The following is an 8,290-nucleotide window of genomic DNA, read 5'->3' on the forward strand; positions in this document are numbered from 1 at the left end:
TGTCCTATGCTGGTATACTGGAATAAGGAATACTTACTGAAGCACATGTGTACTCTAGGGTTGGGAACAAATCCAGATATCTGGCATTAAGGACAGAGAGAGAAAGAGCTCTCAGAGTGTGGCAGTAGTAGGAATAGAGATCCTGCTAAACCAGTGACCATCACCTTGACTGTTTTCCTGCCCTTTCTGTGCTGTTCTACTTATTAACTTCCGTTGTCACTTTCTCACCCAGAGCACCCCTCAAATCTGTACCTGCCGACTGAGGAATTTCTTCAGTGGGGATGAAAGGCCCCCCCCCCCATGACTCCTGAATCACACTCCTCCAATACACGCAACTTCCTTCTTCTCCCTTTCAGTACCCAGCTGCTCAGAGCACTTCCTCGGGAGCTCGGGCCCAGCTCCCCGCACCAGTCGTGAACCTCACGGGCTCCGTAAACATCTAGAGCAGCAAAGGCAGCACAAGCAAGTTCCGCCAGCTGGGGGTAAGGTGGGACCCCCGCTTTGCTTTGTCCGCCCATTCTTTCTGGAGACAGAGAATAAGCAGGGAAAACTGTCCCATAAGCAGTTCAAAGTGAGCCTCGTGGAAGCCGCTGCTGGGCGGGGGAATCCATGCATAGAGCTGGGATGACAGCGCTGGAGACTGAGTGCTTGCTAGAGAGAAGGTGAAGACAATTTCATTTTCTTTCTTTTTTCCTCCCTTTGGTTTATCCTTTGTTGTCCTTTTTTTGGTACCCTGTATCTTGTATATACTTTTATCTGATTTGAGGAAGGGAAGGTGAATCACGGAACGGTGAGACAAAGGACAAAGTGTGAACTAATGCAACAGCGATAGAGGACAGCAGGTTAGGAATGGACCTTACGACTTGGGGGGAGGAGAGAGGGAGGGGGGTGGGAGGAAATGAGGGAGGGGTAACAATGGTTGACAAGAAATGTCCTTATTACCTTACCTGTGAAACTGTGACCCCTCTGTACATCACCCTTACAATAAAATGAAATACAATTTAAAAAAAGAAAAAGAAATAAAGGTAAATGCATCAAAGCAAGCAAGGAAGGAAGGATGGAAGGAGGGAGGAAGGGAAAGAGGAGAAAGAAAGAAAGAAAGAAGGAAGGAAGGAAGGAGGGAAAGAAAGAAAGAAAGAAAGAAAGAAAGAAGGAAAGAAAGAAAGAAAGAAAGAAAGAAAGAAAGAAAGAAAGAAAGAAAGAAAGAAAGAAAGAAAGAAAGAAAGAAAGAAAGAAAGGTGAAGAGATTGTAAACTATCCACTCTGTATGTTTCCTTGTATCTCTGATCAAGATTCTCTTACATATATAATTTGGTTCTGGAATAGGAATGGGAACTACACAAAGGGAAAGATTAGTGGGTGGCGGAGGTTTGACCCAAATTTGAGGGAATTATTTATGTCATTTGTTGCTACTTAACATACTTGGACTACTAGACAAAGATCATGACTGCGTATTCCTCCTGTTAACCTCTGCTCCCTGAATAGTTTTTCCATGAAGAAAAAAACCGGCCTAGCAATTAAGAGCTCACTGGGTAAAAGTGTGTTTTCTTTTTGCCATAGTAGGAAGTGCTTTTCTCAGAGATATAAAAGTAACTATGAATTTCATCCCTGTATAGAATTTTTGCAGTGGTGCTCTTCGAGGGAGATAATGTAAGATCTTTTAAATTTTGCTTATTTAGGCTAGGAATAGACCGACCAGATATTTAAAGGAGGAGAAAAAGGTCAGACAATCATTTATTGAGATCACTCTATAATAATTACTATCAGGGATATGTAAATGTGTATGAATATGAATGTGCAAACACAAAGAGTCACGGAGCTGTGAGCTGGTGAACAAAAACACCTCACCTCTTCGCTCCTGACCCTTTGCACTACACTCAGCCCAGGGAGGAGCGGGGAGGAGTGGGAGGGTCTTGTTTCTCAATCTCAGGACTGGTCCCCCCACACACCCCACCCTTCCAGCTGACAGCGCAAGGAGGCCGGGTCTCCTCACGTAGGAGGAAGCATCCTGAGAAATTAAGACAGCATGCTTGACAGATTGCAAAATATCACCAGTGTAGAATGGAACGTTGATTTCCCCACAGGATCTGAAATTTTCTGACAGTTGCTCTGCCTGCTCCCCCTGTCCCATCCTTGTGAAATCATTACTTTTATTCTATGACTCGTGCCTTGAGCCTTGTATGTGAAGGGAGAACAAAGAAGAGTTCTTTTTGTGAATGTATCTCTTAGTACTAAGTGTAGTCGTAAGTCCAACATGTTCTTCTCTTAGAAAGGAGGGGGAAAGCTTAATAGAAATAAAAAAAGTACTTCCAAAATACTCCAGGAGCCACATCACCTGTGAAATGCCACCAGTCCCGCCTCCATTGATGGCTGTCAATCGGTTGCTATACGTGGTGGTACATGCCTGTAATCCCAGCACTTGAGAGAATGAGTAAGGAAGATAGAGTTTGGGCTAACTGGGGCTATCTACTATGACTGACTCAAAAAATAAACAAAAAGTTGCCCACTGGCAAAGGAAACCGTTACCTGTCTGGGACAGTCCCTGAGTCCTGGGGTATAACTTTGTCATCAAAAGCCTCCTTTGGATTTCTTATTAGCACAGACCTCTCCTAAAGATCTCTCCTTTTATATAGCTACTCCTGTAGGTGAAAACTTGTTTCAAGTTTGTAGCTTGTATTCTCTGTCATATTTTGCATACCAGGAATGCATGCTGGATATTTACAGCCAGTCTAGACTGGTGGAGCCATTCAACAATTCAGTCCACAGGTATTGATTAAAATCACAGATTATTCACTTCTTTAAGAACTCAAAAATTGTATATTAGACTTGGAAAAAATTATACTCGTGCTTGTGGCCCATCATTGGCCATTGGGCTAATTAATCCCACTGGGTTATATATTTTAAATTAAAAGGATTTTCTTATACACACACACACAAAAAAAAATGACAAATAGAACTATGCTTACAAAAACTGAATAATACAATCATTCTCTTCATAATTCTCAAAGTCAAATAGGAAAGACATGACAAAGTGTTGTTGATGACACTATGAAAAAGTATAGCGAGGACATGGCAGATACAAAGAGGTGTTGTTCTGGGAAGATCTCTAGAGATGAGGCTTCAGTGATGAGCAATCTTCCAGGACCTAAAGGCCACACTTCCAGAGAAACTGCTTGCAAAATTTCAAATAATACTCTAGGGAAGTAGAAACCCTGGCTAGTTCAGTCCTAGCTCCAGTACTGCCTTTTAACTAACACCACTGATATATTCAATCCAGGGTCCATATGAGAGTGAGACAAGACAGGCAAAATGGGCACAAAAAGTGAGCAGAATTGCTGCTCAAGCTGACTGCGCTGTGCTGACCTTGAAAGTGGTCCCTTCCTGTGTCTCTACGTGTCCATCATGGTACTTAGCACGCTTCCTGCAGCAGCCTGTTTCCTGCATAGACTACAACCTCTTTTGACCTTATAAACCTTTGTAACTTCTGGGGCTCATGCACAGTATGGTGCGTGGAAAGACTCAACAAATTGTAGTATCTTTTTGAAAACTTTTTGAAAATAAGCAAGTTTGTAGTCAAATCCACCACATCCTCGAGGGACGAAGCTTTCCCAACAACCTTCTTCTTGGCTCCCATCTCCCTCCTACCAAGTCTGGGCAGAGTTCCTGCTCCTGAGGCTTCCCAGCAGGCCCTGCGGCAGTCAGCACCTCTGGAACTTTTCTCCCCTCCCTTGCCTGTTCCCGCAGTTTTGTCTGGAGTGAACATTGAAGCATTCTGTCTTCCAGTCCTCTACATCACACAATCCTTTCCGGCCAGCCCACTGTTAACCCCTCCAGTTAAATTCTCACTTTTAGATACAGTCTTTTTCATTTTTAGAAATTCCATTTGCTTCTTTTGAAAATATCTTTTATTTATCTCCTCACCATGCTTGCCTTTTTCTGTGCATCTTTGAACATATGGGGCATATTTATAGAAGTCGTTTCGATGTCCTCATTCACTAATTTCACCATCTCTGCGATTTCTGGGTCTCATTTGACTAACTGACACCACTCCTGGTCACAGGTCATATTTTCTTACTCTACATAGTCAGAAACAAAGTGTATCCTCATGTATTCTTTTTTTATGAACTTGAACTCTGGGCCTGGACTTTATCCCTGAGCCTCTTTGTGTACAAGGCTTGAGTGCCCTACCACTTGAGCCACAGCCCACTTCTGGCTTTTTCTGAGTAGTTTACTGGAGATAAGTACTTTCCTGTCAGTCTTCTGAGTAGCTAGGATTACAGGAGTGAGCCACCATGCCTTCAGGTATTCTTCATAGGTTTTCTTTAACCTTATTCTGTTAAATCAATCTGACTATCCCCAGGTGCAGACCTGTCCACTCAACTCTACCAAGTGAGTCCTTTCCCCAACTCTCTTCTCTCCGGGGACCAGGAGAGGTAGAATTGCTTTGCCACACTTGCTTCTTGGTTGCTGCTCATCTATCTGCCTTTTCCTTCGGATGTACCTGGTGTATACTTCTGGTGCTCACTCCTTTGCTCTCTGATGTGTCTTTCTGCTTCTGGGGCTCCATATGTTCCTACTCTGAAGATCTTTTCCTTTTTCTTTGTACTGTTTCCTCTGCCGTCTGGGCAGTATCCGTTTTTACAGTCCCTTCAGAGCCCCAGGCCTCTGCTTCCTCCCCCTGCAGCGCTGGGGTACACGCAACTGGAAGTTTGGCCCAGGACACTTTTAATTCCTCTGTGCTCCGCTCTCTGGAGTTATCTCTACAAATTTGTAGCCTAATTATTTTTTTCTTAAATTTTAAATTCATCCCATACTCTTTTACTCTCAGAAAAATTACCTTTCTTCTTGTTGTCATGTCCAAAGTCAAGTTCCAAATATCAAGTATCCTGAACTCCAACTCCTAATTAATATTATTTTACTAGTATTTGTATTAATATTATAAATATCATTAGTGTGTTCTTCCCTCCATTCTACCCTGGGCACAGGTGACCCTTCCTGATCATTTCTTCTGTCTGTGCCCTTGAGCCTGCTGAGCGAGGCCCCCACCACCCTGCTCCTTCCCTTTCATACTTTTGAGGGGTTCGTGGCCACTGGCACCCCGCACTTGAGAACCGTCTCTTGTGTTTGTGTGCAAACGCATTGATTGGACTATTTATTAAATTCCTCGGGAGAAGAATGCTTCTTTATCAGTGTATTAATAACAACTATCATCAAATCTGTCTTCTTATGTGTCTGACATTTCACTTTTCCTCACTCCCTCGGGCACTGGCTATCCATAAGAGTCCAGCAAAGCAACAGGGAAACTATCAATTCTAGCCATGGCACACTAGCTGGTTGGAACAATCTTTCCATAAAGTACTACTACAAATACTCTGGATAATTTTAAATAAAGGGTTCAAAAGATTTAGAGCTCTCATGGTCCCTGAGATATGAAATCTCATGATCCCTGAGATACGGGTCTATGTTTCACTTCCTTTCCCTGATGGACTCTTCTGATTCTAAAATAATAGCTGAAAATGGGAAGGGGAAACAAAGGAGGAGGCTACAATGCTTGATAAGAAATGTACTCATTATCTTGCCCATGTAATTGTAACCCCTCTATACAGTATTTTCACAATAAAAATAAATAAAATATAAAAAAGAAATGTACTCATTACCTTGCTCATGTAATTGTAACCCCTCTGTACCATATTTTCACAATAAAAAACATATTACAAAAAATAAGATAAAATAAAATAATAGCTGAAAGACTGAGTAGCAATAAGAACCAACCTAGTGGAAGGATTACAATCCTAGAAGATTCTAATTAGACTCCTGAACTCCTGAACTCTAATTAGACCGGACCTCGTGAAGGTACTAAACACTTTAGCTCAGGATTGAATTAAGGTGATCTATTTCTTATTTAATTACTCGCCATAAGTAAATATAGCTCTGTTCTAGGAAGATACGACATCTCCTGGGAAATAGGCACCTGCCAGAATTCTCAGGGTCAGCATCCTGGTGGGTCAGCATCTCCAGTCTGGCTAATTCAGGAGCCTGACTGATCTCCACTCCTTCAGTCCCACTGCCTTTCCATCCCCTCAGTGCTGCACTTGGCATATCCTTAAAAAAACACACAAATACTCTATCACTATTTTTCTCAAATACTTTTCTAATGTTGATTAATGTTTCTAAAATGATATTGAAGTTAATAGACTATAACTTCCAGTCTTTAGTGGTTAGCAATAGTATGCCTGACCAGATGTGTACCTTTTTACTTGATCTTTTTTCCCTTCCTTTGTCTTCCCCTCACCCCCCCCCACCCTCCCACCCCGCCCCATGGCTTAGAAGTATCCTCCAAGGAATCCTTTGTTCAAGGCTTGGGCCTAGTGGGAGATGATGGAAGCTTTGGTTGGTAGGACATGGTGGAGGAAGTCAGGTCACCGGCGTGTGTCCTTGGACTTGGTATATTGTGACTGTGGCATTTCCTCTCTCTCTCTGCTTCTGGACCATAATGAAGCGAGCACAGCTCCTCCACTGCGCTGAGTTCCAAATGATGGGGTCAAATAACCTTGGACTGCAATCTCTGAAGCCAGGAGCCAAACTAAACCTTGCCTGCTTTGCAAACTGCTCATTGCAGGTATTTTTTATGCCAGTAACAGGAAGCTGATCATCACACTCTGACTTACAGGCAAACGGGATGAATATGAGACCACAGGGCCCCCTCCAGCCTCTGGGTGCACCCTTTGCTCTCTGGTTGGACGGAATATCCACCGCCATCTCCTCCACCCCGAGCTGCCCTTCCCATCCTTGTGCCAGGTCGGGAGCTCCGGCCGCGTGTCACACACGCCTCTGTGCTCCGCTGCTTGTGACATTAGGCTTACTTTGCTATTTTGCTTACTTAGCTTTTTTTTAATTTTTAATTTTACTTCATTGGAAAGATGCTGTACAGAGGGGTTGCAGTTACATGAGTAAGGCCATGAGTCCATGTCTCGTCAATCATTGTTACCCCTTCCCTTGTTGTTGTCCCACCATTGTTGAATACCATTTTTTTACTCTTTAACCTCTACTATTTGTCTTTTCTCCAGGATACATATGGTCTATGGTGGTGAAAGGGAGAAGCATTACCCTCATAAGTTCCAGAAATCTCTTTCTGAGGTCTGAGAATGCCATTTTCCTGTTTGCTTCCTCTTATTTGAGTCGAGTTTTCCATCTGATCCTTTCAACGATCATTTCCAAATTAATCTCCAACACGGTTCTTTTAAAGCAAGTATTTACTGTCAATTCCATACTCACAAACTCACTTCACGGTGCAAACTCAAAACTTAAATTTACAGTCTGACTATTGAAATGTATCTTCACAGACCTCTGAACTGCTCAAAATGGAGAGAGATTATCTGTGACCTGCCAACCCAGACGCTACTTCACGACTCAAAGATGCAGTTCCCCAGCTGTAGGTCTCGCTGGCAGGTAGCTCCGGTCACCAGGCTTCTTCAGAGCCTCCTGCGCTGAGAGGCATTGCCATGTCAAAGGCCTTGCCCTCTACCTAAGGCAGCCTTCGTTCGATGAATGAGGGACACAGAGTAGGCCATGCCGGCCCCTTCCCTAGCTCTGTGCTGCTCAGAAGTGCCGTCCAGCTTCGCAGCTCACCTATGGTTGACTGACACTTCACTGGGTGGCCTGAGGGACCAACTTCTGCTAAATTCTGCCCCTTCTTCTTTCTTTTCCTTTCCTTTCTCTTCCCTTTCCTGCTGCCTTTTCTTCCTTATCCCTCCCTTTGTCTTCCCTTCCTTTCTTCAGATACTTTCAGGAGTCCCTCATGAAGCTCTTGTACCATATTTTATGCTTCAGTCTTGTTTTTCTTCTCCCCTGGAAAAATCCAGTCTGAAATGGTATCTAGACATCTCAATTGTACTTGTTTTCCTCATTCTATTAAATAGTACGCTCCAGATGCTAAACATTATGGAATCTACAAGTTGTTTTCCCTGCCACTCTTGCGGATACTACTGGGCTTTTAACTCGCACCTGTTCGCAGTTCTGCAGTCGCCAGCTGCTCTGCTTGCTCAGCTCTGCCCAACTCCGATCCCTTGCTCCACGTCGCCAAACCTTTACTTCACAAAGAACCTCAATGGCTCTCCATGGCTGGTGTTCACTTATACATTCAGGTGGTCAATCCACATTTACTCAAAAGCCATCATGTTTCCGAGTATGGGACACGTTCTGGGAATACAGAGTTGAACTAAACAGAGTCCCTGTGCTCACAGAGCTCATAACTAAGAGAACATGATAAACAAAGGTGTGTGAGGGGAAC

The 8,290-nt window shown here is 43.4% G+C and overlaps 1 long non-coding RNA gene across 1 annotated transcript; it reads left to right on the forward strand.

Moving 5' to 3' along the window:
• Positions 1-378: 378 nt before the first annotated feature.
• LOC105985216 lies at positions 379-7,738 on the forward strand. The gene is made up of 3 exons (XR_001175042.1): positions 379-482; positions 566-662; positions 7,344-7,738. It is a non-coding gene; the product is annotated as an uncharacterized LOC105985216 (long non-coding RNA).
• The last annotated feature ends 552 nt before the right edge of the window (positions 7,739-8,290 follow it).

The sequence above is a fragment of the Dipodomys ordii genome, unplaced genomic scaffold, assembly GCF_000151885.1.
Source record: "Dipodomys ordii isolate 6190 unplaced genomic scaffold, Dord_2.0 Scaffold27, whole genome shotgun sequence".
In the NCBI taxonomy this organism is placed as follows: Eukaryota; Metazoa; Chordata; class Mammalia; order Rodentia; family Heteromyidae; genus Dipodomys; species Dipodomys ordii.